Source organism: Wolffia australiana, chromosome 12 (genome assembly GCF_029677425.1).
Source record: "Wolffia australiana isolate 7733 chromosome 12, ASM2967742v1".
Classification (NCBI taxonomy): domain Eukaryota; kingdom Viridiplantae; phylum Streptophyta; class Magnoliopsida; order Alismatales; family Araceae; genus Wolffia; species Wolffia australiana.
In genome coordinates, this window is record NC_135846.1 from 7,892,447 (window position 1) to 7,905,785 (window position 13,339).

Sequence of the window (13,339 nt, forward strand, 5' to 3'; positions counted from 1 at the left end):
TAACTATCACGTGCCTCTGTATAAGCTCATTAATTTTGATATCATTTTCAGCCAATTGTTTAAATTGAAATTGAATGTAAGCATCAGGAATTGTATCCCTATTTTCTCTAGGGATCTTGATAATGCCACTCTGTTCTTAATATTGTTGAATATGTTCATTTAGAATAGAAACCAAAATATCATTCTCCAGACCTGGAGATGCTTCAATTAATGAAGTGAAAGCTACTGCTTGTGATGGTTGCCGATTGGATAATAAGTAATCTTAGATTTTTAGAGAATCACTCCTCTTGAAAAGTGAATGCAGAACGTTTCTTGGTATTCCTGGCCTCGATGTCTAAATTGGAAACATTTTGATATTGTTGTAGGTGCCGTGCACCGCCCCCAAGCTGAGTGCATTTTGGTGGTTGTGATCGTCGTTGTCCGTGATTCTTTAACATCATCTATTTTCGGGATGCACGTTTTCATGTTGGGCTTGAACATGATAGAGCGAAGGAGGGTTAAACACTTCTAAAGATGTAATGATATTTTGCCGTTAATGAATCATGATTCTTAGATATGTCAGCGGAAAGTGCTTCAAACCTTGATCACTGAACTGTTCACCGTTGGAGGCTAATTACTCTGAAATCATTTTTCAGAGTTTTAAAAAAGAAGTCAGCAAGGAATTTTCCGCATTCAATAACTTATATATTCATTTGCAATTGCAAAGAATTCTAAAATGGCTCTCAATGCACAATTCGTGCTAACCTGTCACAAGTCGACTTACCAGCTTTGGAACCAACAATTACTAGATAGAGTGAATTCTATGATGAAATAACCCACGACAGAAACGTTCGACCATTTGTTTTCCATGTCAAGAGATGTGGATTCAAGGTAGAATCTCCTTCCCTGTTCCTGAACGCAGGAGTAAAATCTTCAATAATGAAAACTAAATCTCGATTCTTTCATGATGAAATGAAGTGCGCCTTCAGTGGCAGGTTATTCTCTTTGATCAACTTCAAGACGACAAATGTGAATGATGCCGAATGCCTGGCACTTGTTCTGCTTGCTTCCGGGATCAATGATAAAGTCCTAATCAATTATTTATGCTGTTGAGCAGTAAGCCCTTGTACTATGCAAAAAAAACAAGATAAACATGCAAATCAAGATGAAATAGAGGCGAAGCGAGAAAAGAATCAAGAGTTAGATCAGACTAAAGGCGAGTAGTATTGAACAAGATATACTGTTCGACTCGTAAGATGTCTAGTACCTTCATATACAATTATGGCGGGATATGGGTAATTTTGTTGCATTAAAATGTTTGAAACTTGGGGTTCTTCTGATTGTTAGATACTGCTCCTGATTCAAACACCCCCAACGGCTCATCGCGGATCCAAAGCTTTCAGCAATTTTATGAGCCTGTTAGCATCGGACGAGTGCCATTTTGCTCTGAAATGGCCTCTTTTATCGCTTCTATGGGTTCTCCCCTTACAGTCATCCGTCACGCATTTCTTGGATGTGTTTCTTCAAATCATAGCGAAAGGCCGTGAAGCCCTCGACTTAGTAAATCTTTACTCCTTGATTCTTCACTTTGATCATTTGTTTTCCCTGGTAAAAAAGAAAAAAACGGTCCGCGTGTTTTTTGTCTTTAGCATGTGAAACGCGGTTAGAGAGGCACCGGATATCTTAAGATGGACGAGGTAACACTCCCCCGCTGTAGAACTGCATGGATTCCGACACACGGTCGGCGGAGCGCCGGCAGCTCTGCACTTCGGCATCATATCCTCATCCTCAACCTTTTATCTGGCGGCGCAGTAGCTCGTATCTGTGGTGTGTTCTGCCAGAGTAAAAACAGTCGGCCTGTGACGTCTCTTCTGTATCCTCGGGATCAATTATTCGTTCTCTGAGACGTAGACGCTTTTTTTAGATGTTATGGGGCTCACGTACAGTGAGAGAGAGATATACAGCAGGAATAGTTACGTCAAACAATAGGAATATGCCAGTTAGAAAACAGTGTCTACAGAAAGAAAATTATTGTTGCTTACCTCATCTAAATTGCCAGCGTTATCTTGATCCCATTGAAATAAACCCACGAAGTATAAACTTAAATTGTTTTCCTTTGAAAAATGTAGATACCCTACTGTTTGATGACTTGGTGATGGTGGGGACAGTGGCTGTCATGGTCCTCTGCATCCCTGGGGAGCTCCAGAGATGATTCTTGTCCGTATACTACAACTTCACAAGCGTCTTCGTCCTATGCGTATTATGGACCTACCCCTGTTCCCTATTCCATGTGATCTGCACACCTATTCGGTGTTTAGTCTACCTATATAGGAATAGAAACCCCTTAACATAATTACATAGATACCCTTTTAATCTTAACAGAAAACCTTCTACTCTAGTCAGTGGAGACAACCCTTTTGCAAGCCCCCACAATGCACGTGTCAAGAGATGAGAGTTTTGTGAGTAAATAGTAGTGAAGATGCCAACCCCCAGTGGATCAGTTTAATATACCCCACGCTGTCGTGTAGCTATCGGAAATGAGAGATGCATAGCGGATGAGAGAGAATGAATGAATGATTATTTTCTCTCTCTATGCACAGACGAGCAGGGTATTCCACGAACGTAGGCGCCGGACGGATCTTTTTAGGTGAGGAATATAGACCGATTAAAGAGATAACGCTATTGCTCGTGGACTTGATTGTCCAAACTTTCCGTGGGACGTCGGGAGAGAAAGAGAGATAGAGAGAGCAGAGCACAGCAGAACTCTGTGTTAAGGCTTGGATTTGAGACTTCATATTACAAAATCTCGTTTACTAAAGAACCCTGCTTTGAGATATTGTCTTTCACGTCTCATAGAGAGACAATTAGAATGAGAGAGGAAGATCATAACACCGTCTTCTGCAAAGAAAATTTCAGATTCTGTACTCAAGTCCAGACTGGTAGTAACATTAAAAGGTCAATTATTTGAGAGTTAATTTTAACAGAAGGCCAGATATGGATGTCAAATACTAAAAGGTTAATATAATTTAAAGACAATAGGGTGGACGCGTCTGCATGTTAGAGAGTTGTACTAGTACGTGGACCTCTTGAAGGCCGCACCTTTCGTTTTCTAACCCGGCTGTGTACGTTGGCACGGCTGTCGTATGCATTGATGATTTATTTTTCTTTTTTATTTTTTTGTATGCATTGATGATTGATGGCATGGGCGCATCTGTTCTTTTCCCGGCTAGAGGACATCAGTCCCGTGACATGGGATGTTCTCTACCCTCTTACTCGGTTCCCTATTCTGCCTCTTCTGCCGTCATAATATGTCAGCCCAGATTTAATCCGTCTCTCTATCTACGTTCTATCTCTCTCACTAGAAGACACCCATCATGTGAGAATCTGGCATTCCCTGGTGCAATGGAGCCTGCGGCAGCCGATCCCAAGCAGTGTGCCAGCACTACACCATCTGCGGCCTAACAGTGTCAGATCGACCACTCCTTCCGTCTGGACAAAAAAAGATCGTAGGCACGATCTGCACTAATCAGGACCGTTCTCTTCCTTCAGAAATTTAGTGGTGATGCGTCACAGAAACACATCTGGAGAAGATAGAAATTGGCCCCTCCCCATTTTTCCTCTCTTTCTTTACTTTATCTTTCCTCTCTCCACTTTCTCTCTCATTCCTCTCTCTCTCTCTACCTTCTTTCTCCTTCCTTTGAAATCCTGTCTCTCTAGTCTCTACCTTCTTTCTCTTTCTCCACTCTGCCTTCTTTCTATTTTCTTTCTCTTTCTCACTCTTTCTCTATGCCCTCTCTCAATCTCTATCTTCTTTCTCTCTCCTTTCTCTGCCCTCTCTCAATCTCTATCTAATTTTTCTTTCCTATCTCTGCCGTCTTTCTATCTCCGTATTCTCTCTTCCCTCTCTCTATCTCAATATTCTCTCTATATCTCTATATTTTCTCCTAATATCTTCTTTCTCTATGTATCTCTAATTTTTCTACGTATCTCTTCTCTCTTGCTCTCCTGTCTTCTCGCTCGCTCTCTTCTCTCTCTATGTTTATCTATTCTCTGTGTCTATCTTCTATATGTGTGTATATATATATATATTTCTTCTCTCTCCTCTCTGAATCCCAATCTTCCCTAATTCTCTCTCTCTATGTTCGCTCTCTCTCTCTCTGCCTTTCTCTCTATATGTATCTTTTCTCTCTTTTCCACCCTCTATCTCTCTCTCACTTTCTCTCACTCTCTATCTCTATCCCTCTCTCAGTTTCTCTGTATCTCGCACTTTCTCCTTAATTCTATCTCTCTCACTTTCTCTGTATCTCTGTCTTACCTCTTCACTTTGCATGGGCTGTGAGGGCTGCAAATGCCTATCTAAGCTGTTTCTCGGAGCAGTTACAGCCCTTCGCAGCTGTTTACGTTGACGTATTCTGACTTTACAGGGAGAGGAGCTGAGGAATACAAAAAAGGAACGGTAGATTAGGCTTCTCGAATTCCCTAGATTCCTCCCATCACCCAAACTGGGCCTTGCCGGGACTTGCTTAGTAACTGGCTGACAGAGACGTGGAGAGGCGAAGTAAATACGCTGATTTCGCATAGGTATTGTCTGCGGAGAATTTAAAGCGGTATGGTACAATATTGAGGGCGCCGCCATCATCAGTTCCTTTTCCCCGGTGGGTTGTCTGTTCTGCAGCGCAGAGGCAAAAACATGTGTGTGCATGGGCAGCAGCTATGCATAGCCTCGTCGTGCTCTTAGTACAAATGATAGAAACCTTACTTTCTCTATCTTCCTTCTCTCAATCCCCTAGAATTTCCCCCTCAGCTGGTTAAGTGTCATGACAAGGATAATTATAGCTGATTATAGCTATAATTGTCTCCATATCTTAAAAGGATATTCCTCGTGCTGAAATAACCCTAGTTCGGTCTAAGATTGGCTCGTAGCTTTGATGACTTTGTTAAATACTATTTAGGGTTCTCGCTCTATCTTTCTCTTTCCTCTTTAACTATTGACGGTTATCTCTCCTATGACGAATAGGCACATTGGGACAAGTTGATCCTGCTCTCTTCTTCGTCACGCCCCCACCTAGGCAAGCTGAAAAAGAGGCGTCGGTAAGGCTATATCTCTCTCCTAAGATAATAAAAAGAGTATGGGCCCATATTTATGCTATACTTGAACATAGTCTTGCCCATGGTGACGAGGAATGACTGGGCGGCAAAGCCAGGATTTGTTGAAGAGAAGTCTACTACTGGATGGCCCATCCACTAGGGCATCTTTATCTTAATAATCACAATGAGAGAGGGGTTAAGTCCCAAGAGTTTTGCTTTCTGTCCGGTAGATATAGGCAAAGGTATATTTCAATTTTGAAGTAAAAGCATGTTTTATTTTAACTTATGCGAAAAAAGTTAAATGTAAATAATTTACATTTGAAATGCTAATAATAGAAACTTCATATGTTTATCTTTTAACTGAGAAGTTAGTTGGGTTTGGCTTATCTTTTAAATGATACCTTCGGAAATAAAAATATTACTTTTCTACTTAAACTGATAAAAAAATAGATTTCTTTGGTTAATTCATAAGAACATATATATATAGATTACATTTATATTGTAACTATTAAAACAAAACTAGGTAGATTTTTACTTTAGCTTAGTAGAACCAAAGAAAATGAACACAAATAGGGTATGAATATCACTTGACTAGGAATAATAGAAACATAAAAAGTTAGTATGGGTTATTTCTATATATTTGAAGGTGATATATATGATTAAGAACAACAATAAAGATTCAACAAGACATGTGACCTTAACACTACTTTCAGATATCTAGCTTCAAATGATAGAATCATATATCTCAATGCCCAGTTTTGCACTGCCATGTTTTTGCAATATCTTTCTCATGAAGGTGAATCGGGAAATTTTTTATTTCTACATTTGCAGCGAAGCATTTTCTAATTATGTTCGGAGGACATTCCCAGGCGTCTAAACACTATTAGCTCAAAATCAGACATTAAATGTAAAAGATGAAATACATAACAATATTGTTTCCTCCTTTACTTATTAGGTACTAGGTCCTCCATCTGGATGAAAAACATAGAACAATTCACAATATAAGACTTTAAATGAAATCGTAATGGCATCAACAGAATATGAAACGAATCACATCGGCACGGATCGCATCCGTAATCCCTTCTCTCCCCGAATGAGTCATGTGCAGCCTCTAGACATATCCACGCAGTACAAGGCACGTCAAATCTTATCCTTTGCCTTGACAAACTCCATTCAACATCTGTCATCATCGTTACGCCGTCCCGATCGCATTAGAAATAGAGAGGAGCTATGGGAAGAAGGGACCAGAAGGGGAAGGCCCCTGAATAATTCTCGCCTAAGTGAATTTTGTTTAGGGCCTTCCCCTATTTGTACCAAGTGGTTATTTTTTATCAAAACCCCAAACTTAAGTGTCTCTTCTGATGTCCAAAAAACCATTTGCTCTAGACTCATATATTAGTCTAGTTAATGACTCCATCGGCCAAATAACCTTTATTGGCCTTCCAAATTAATTAACTATATCATCATATAGATTAATTAATGTAGGATTGATTTAACCCAATCGATAAGTTGACTCTCTAGCCTGTGTTGTACCAAGCTACACCTCATGATGTAGAAGATATAAAGGATTTTGTATCTACTCACTCATGGAACTTGTCCATCATTAATTACCGTATAGTATAATCCAACATCCACTTAATGTTCCTAGGATAACTTAGGGTATGGTCGATTGGCAATCCCTAATCGGTCATCAAAGTTAGTACTAATGCATTCAAAAATTATCGGAGAACTCTTCCCTAATATTTCACTGTCTTAGTCAATGACTTCAATACATTGTATTCCTTGAGTTGTCTGCTCTTATTTCGAGGGTGGACAATTCCATCTTGATCCCTCAATCGTCTTCGTGAACTTCTTGATGCAACCAAACTAAGACCATTTAGAATCCCGTGATTAGAGACTCCTAGGTCGTAGTCAAAGTACAACTTTCTGTCCACAAAATAGCTTTGGTGTCTCAAGTTAAAGGACCACTTACACAATCATGACGTGAATCATCCTCATTGACAGTTCGGTATAATATCCTTTAGGGATTTGTGTGGATCAATTCAGTGATTCTTTCCACTAAAGAGCACCCACTATCTATCCTCAGTGTCTCCGCACTAATGGTTACAGGACCGGCCATACTCATGATATAAGTGGCTAGATAGTGTTATTCTATCCAGATACTTCAATGTCCTTCTCGATTATCCTTCGAATGTGAATATGTAAAACACATGCTTAAAGACTACTACTCTCTATATCACGATCTCACCATAATTCACCAAGTATGATCATGTATTCATGAACTTCATTATAAGCATCACATGTGCAGTATAATGAATATATTTCATTAATAAATATGGAATGAGATAAGATATATGAAATTGGCTTGTGGGCCACATATATTTCCATCAACCGCTAGTGCCTTATCCATATTTATTGAGTTGGCCTAAGGAAAATGTGAGCGATAATGAAAACTAATTACAAAAGGCCTTCGAACAAGTCATTATCAATATTCCACTTGTCAATGCAATATAGCATATCCCAACATATGCTAAGTTCCTCAAATGAGCATGTACTCCTAAAAGTAAGCTGAAGAGAATTCCTGATCATGTTGATAGTGACTTTTACTCATAAAATCTCTGTGTACTCCTAAGAGTGAGACAATCAGCTCAATTATCCTAATCATATTGCCTTCCAATAGAAGAGATCTTGAATCCCTAATGATCATTTTAGTTAGATAAGGGGAAATTCCTTTAATATATGTATAGAGGGAGTTTATGAAACATTTCCGGTGGGTGAGTTTTAGCAATGATTCATAGAGTTGAGCTTTGTGGATGGATTAGTGACACAAGTGATGGATATTATGTGGCCGTCAAGTCAATCACACTACCATGTTTATTTAAGTTCATTTAATAAAATATTTGCGTTCATTATTATTCAGTGTGATGTTTATAATGAAGTTCATGAATACGTACAATGACTTAGTGAATTAGGAATGAGATCATAATATAGTGATCACTAGTCTTTAAACATCCATTCTAAATATTCCTATTCGATGGATAGTTGAGATAGACATTGAATTATCCAGACAGAATAGCACTAGCTGATCCTAGTTATACGATAAGTATAGCTGATCATGTGGCTATTCGTGTGGCGACACTAAGGACAGATATGTTATTGATCCGAGAAAGAGTGTGGCATCAGATATGCTAGTGCAGTATCAGAGAAAGAGTTCACTGAATTGATCCATATGAATCCCTTAATGGTATTATACCTAAACGTCAATCAGGTTGATTCAAGTCAGGGTTGTATAAGTGATCCACTTACCTGAGACACCAAGGACATCTTGTAAGTGGACGACTACGTTTTGACTATTATTTACGAGCCTCTAATCAAGGGATTCAAATAAGTTATAGATCAGATGTAGTAAGAAGCTTACGGAGATGATTGAGTGGTCAATATGGGATCATCTGCCCTCAGTATTAGAGGATATTGACTCGAGGAAGACAATGCAAAAAAATCCCTCGCCATGGTAGTGAGGATATTGGAGAAGGTGTTCTTTGATGATCCCCGTTACGCATCAGTACTAATTGAATGATGGATTAGGGTTTGACGATAAACCATACCCTAAGTCATTAGAGAGTCTCGCGCGGATGATGGATTATACATATATGGTAACCGATGACAGTAAAGGTTCCATGAGAGAGTTTGAGACTACTCGGTATCTTCTAGAGCACGAGATGTAGCTTAGCACCCCACGGGCTGGAAACTTATCCTATCGATTGGGTTAAATTGATTCTTATTTAATTAATCTATATGTTGATATAGTTAATAAATAAGGTTGGTCAATTAATGTTTTTGGGCCACTAAAGTTATTAACTAAAATGATACATGGGCTTAGAGGGTCACACGCACAAGGTCATAAGGGTATTGGTGGATATATTTTACTTTGTAGGGTTTTTGAGAAAAACCTTAAGTGAAATATGAAGAGGGAAACGGGTCTCATTTTAAGCAACCATGAAAGTCTGATTTGAGAGCCCCTCCCTTTCTTTATTCTCTACATCAACCAAGGAGAGAGTCTACAAGAAGAGTTGAAGAGGAAGAGGTGGAGATCCAAGCATGGAGTGATCGCATGGATATTTCTAGAGGCTTGACGCGTGAACGGCTTTGGAACGATCTCATAGTGAGAATGCCAAGGGTAGAATAAGTTCCCCATTAAGGTACGTTCAATATGTTGATTTTAAAGATCAATTGTGAATCGATCGACACGCTTTCGCATCCATGGAACATGTTTTCCATGGACAAACCAAGGCACCGAACCCAACAACAAGCTTATGACATCATGGATGATGTGATAGTGAAGGTAAAAATTTGCTATTTTTTGCATATTTATATTCATAGATATTAAAATTATGAATGATCTTATGAATGATCCTATCATCACAGTGAGCCCATTCTTAGCTACGTCAAAAGCCACTAATATTTGGGTCAAGGACAAAGTCGCATTTTTGGTAGGGGATGAAAAGATGATGGTCCACATCAGTAAATTAATGAAACAGCCTTCAGGTCCTTCTAACGAAGTAGGTCTCATTGCTGTTTATGAAAATTCAGATGTCAACAATTTTATTGTAGACATGATGCATCTCGTGAAGTAGAGAGCATGAAGAACATCATGGATGATCTATTTCCCTCAACTGAGCCTACTCCTGATCTCAAACCTTTACTCTCCATTGTCAAATGCACATTTCTTTGTCATTAGAAGGCTAAACCTATTACTATATCTCTGCAACTAGATGATGAGCAAGAGTAAAAATTACTTGAGGTACTACAGGGAAATAAAGGATCAATCAGAGCTTATGGAGATATGACCTTTCTTATGCACTCATAGGATTTTGTTAGAGGATGATGCTAGACCCTCTAGGGAACTGCAAAGGAGGATCAACCTTAAGGTATGGGATGCAGTCAAAAAGTAGATACTAAAATGGTTGAAGGCTGGTATCATATATCCCATGTTTGATTGTCCATGGGTTAGTCCACTTCATGTAGCTCCCAAAAAACTGGGAATGGACAGTACGTATTGATTTTTTAAAATTTACACCCACCAACAAAAAAGTATCACATTCCCTTGCCATTCATCAATCAAATCTTGGATAATTTTGTTGTTCAAGGTTATTATTGCTTCTTAGATGAATATTCTAGGTATAATCAGATTTCCATCCACCACAATGATCAAGAAAATACTACTTTCACATGTCATTTTGGCACATATGTGTTTCGACTCATGCCATTTAGATTATTTAACGATCTTAGGAAATTTCAATGGTGGGTGACAGCCATTTTCTCTGATTTAATTTGAGAAAGTATTCAGGTCTTCACCAATCCTTCAAAGTCCTTATTGGCATTTACGTTTTGAGATTATGTGTGATGCTTCATATTATATCATGGGTGCAATTTGGGGACAATGTATCTTCATGAAGCCAAATTATATTTGCTACGTGAACAAAAAACTGACTGAACCTTAACTTCACAATACAACTACTGAGAATGAGTTTTTGGATGTCGTCTTTTCTCAAGAAAAGTTTTTTCCATGTGTATTTGGGTAAGATCATTGTCTACACTAATCATGCAAACCTTAAGTACTTGCTCTCCAAGAAAAAGGCTAAACTACAACTCATTCAATGGGCTCTGCTCCTTCAAGAATTAAACCTTGAAACTAAATAAAAAAGGCAGCAAGAGCTCTATGGCAGATCATCTTTCTGAACTCCACGTTACCAACTTTTGAGATAATATTGACACATTTCCTGACGAACAGCTCTTTGTTGTCACAAATATGGCTCCATGGTTTGCCACATTGTGAACTTATTAATAACAGGATACACACCCTAATATTGGAATAAGCATCAAAATAATGAGATCTTCCATGAGATTTAGAGCTATTTTTTGGAAGAACCTCAATTGTTCTACTAAGGGGAAGATCAACTGTTCTATCTAATGATGTGTGAACAAGAAAAAACAAGGCAATAGCTTGGTAATGTGTCACTCTGCCTCATGAGGACATTATGCAATTATTTTGGTAATTTGTAACTCTATTCAAGGATGCAAAAAAAATTGCAATGAATGCCTCAAATACCACTCCAGATTAAACATCACAAAATGAGATGATATACCTTTACAACCCATCCTTGAAATAGCCATATTTGATTTGTGGAGAATAGATTTCATGGGTCCGCTTCCACCTTTTTGGAAAAATGAAAGCATGCTAAGGTCAGTGGGCCACATGTCCCAATGGGTTGAGGAAATGGCCATTATGATTAATGCTAATCAAGTTGTATGCACGTTTGTTAAAAACAACACATTTTCTTGATTCAGTTGTCCTAGGACCATTATTAGTGATAGTGGGTCGCACTTTACCAATGGATATTTTAGATTATTATCAAACCATTGTGGGGTGGAAAACTGAGCTACAACCTCATACCACCCCCAAGAATATAATAAGATCGATCGGGCGGGCTGGTTGAGAAGGCGCGAAGTTTACGAGCGGGAGCGGAGAAAGGTTCTGCAAGAAGTCAGGACGAATGAGATATATACCTACACGGTGGGTGTATCCTTGAGCGGATCCCACGCCCCAAGACTAAGGCGCGTAGCGAAGTCAAAGTCAATGCTTAAGCTTGAGAAGCTTCTGGCGCGCCCGTCAAACTAACTGGGATAAGCGTATTGAACCAGACGAAACAACAATGAAACAAAAGACAGATAAAGCCTTTGTTTGAACTATAAGAGACAAGTAAGCTTCTCCAGTAAGGCGCGAGTGAGCGGGAGCGGGAGCGAAGCGACGGAGCGAAGGTTACGAAGTCAATTAAATAAATAAAGTAATGAAATAAATCAGAATAACATAAAAGGTTACGAAGTCACTGAGGTTACGATGAATCAACGCTGGATAAAACCTCAGAACCTCCTTGCTCCCGCCAGAACTTCGCGCTTTTGCTCCGTCGCGCTTCGGAACCAAGGCGCGATTTTAGGAGCAAAATAACACACTTAGTTGGTCAAGTTGGTTATCTGAAATCAGATAACCTACGAGCCCAGGTATTGAAAATAACATAACCTCTTTACTCGCCACGCGCCTTGAGCACTAGGAGAAAACTATACCTAGTTTTCTTTCTATCTTTCTTTCTATACATAACCGCAGAAGGAAAGGTTACAAAGTAAAGGTACTCGCCACGCCTTTGCTCGCCTTCTGCTCCTATCCGCGCCTTTCTTTCTTTCTTTGACTTCAGAACCCGCTCACTGCCCCTTCTGCTCCTAAACGCTCCTAAGCGCCGAACTTAAAGCGCGTTAGCAAAAACGAAGTTCTGAGCGGGTTTTGACGAAGGTTACTGAAGGTTACTGAAGGTTCTGAAGTAAAGGTATCTATAACTTCCCCACCTGGACCTACCCCCTAACCGACGAGTAGCTATATGGGGAAGTAAACTCAATCATTGAGGCGCGAAAGCGGGAGCGTTAAGCTAAGCGTTGCTGGCACTAAACTAAAGAGTTAGGTCACTGGTCTAAGATAAGTTACTAACGAAAATAGCAAGCTCGAATCTTTGGGACCAGAAGCGGTTAGCAGTGATTGGCATCACCTTCAGCGGTGAAAAGCAAGCAAAAGAAAGCACGGTTCCATAAAGTCTTCTCTACAGCATGAATAGCGCATAGCGGAGCAGCGCCAAGGGGGCGAAGCCCATCATATGAAATGGGTTCAACGTCCAATTATTCAAACAAGAAGAAGATGAATCGAAAGCTGTAGGTTCTGAAACCTTCCTTCTTTCTTTCAGATGCTGAACCTCCCAGGTTATGTTTACATAACTTACATACCCATCCACTCAACATTCTTACAAGATCAGCACTCTAACCAACTGAGCTATTTCCCCCTTTCGTAACTACTGTTGATTCAAAAGTAACCCACCCTAACTATAAGAAAGTTTCTGTTCTGAGAAATCAGAACCTTTGGTACTGTGAGTACGACAGTAGAAACTAATGGCTTTGCTCGCTTAGACTCGGGGCTCCGCGCCTAACATTAATCTTTGTTTAGAAGAAGTTCTGAGGTTACGAAGAAATGGAAGAAGGCAATACTCACCTCATCGGGAGGTCATGACAATTGATGATTACGACTACTCCCATCCTATTTTTTTTATTCCCCAAGTCACTCATCTTAAGGTTCCGAAGGGGCGAGTGAGCGGGTTATTAACCACAAAGCAAAGTCGACGGTCTCAGCTTGCGGCATATGAAATTCGTGACAACGACAAGCCGATATCAATGA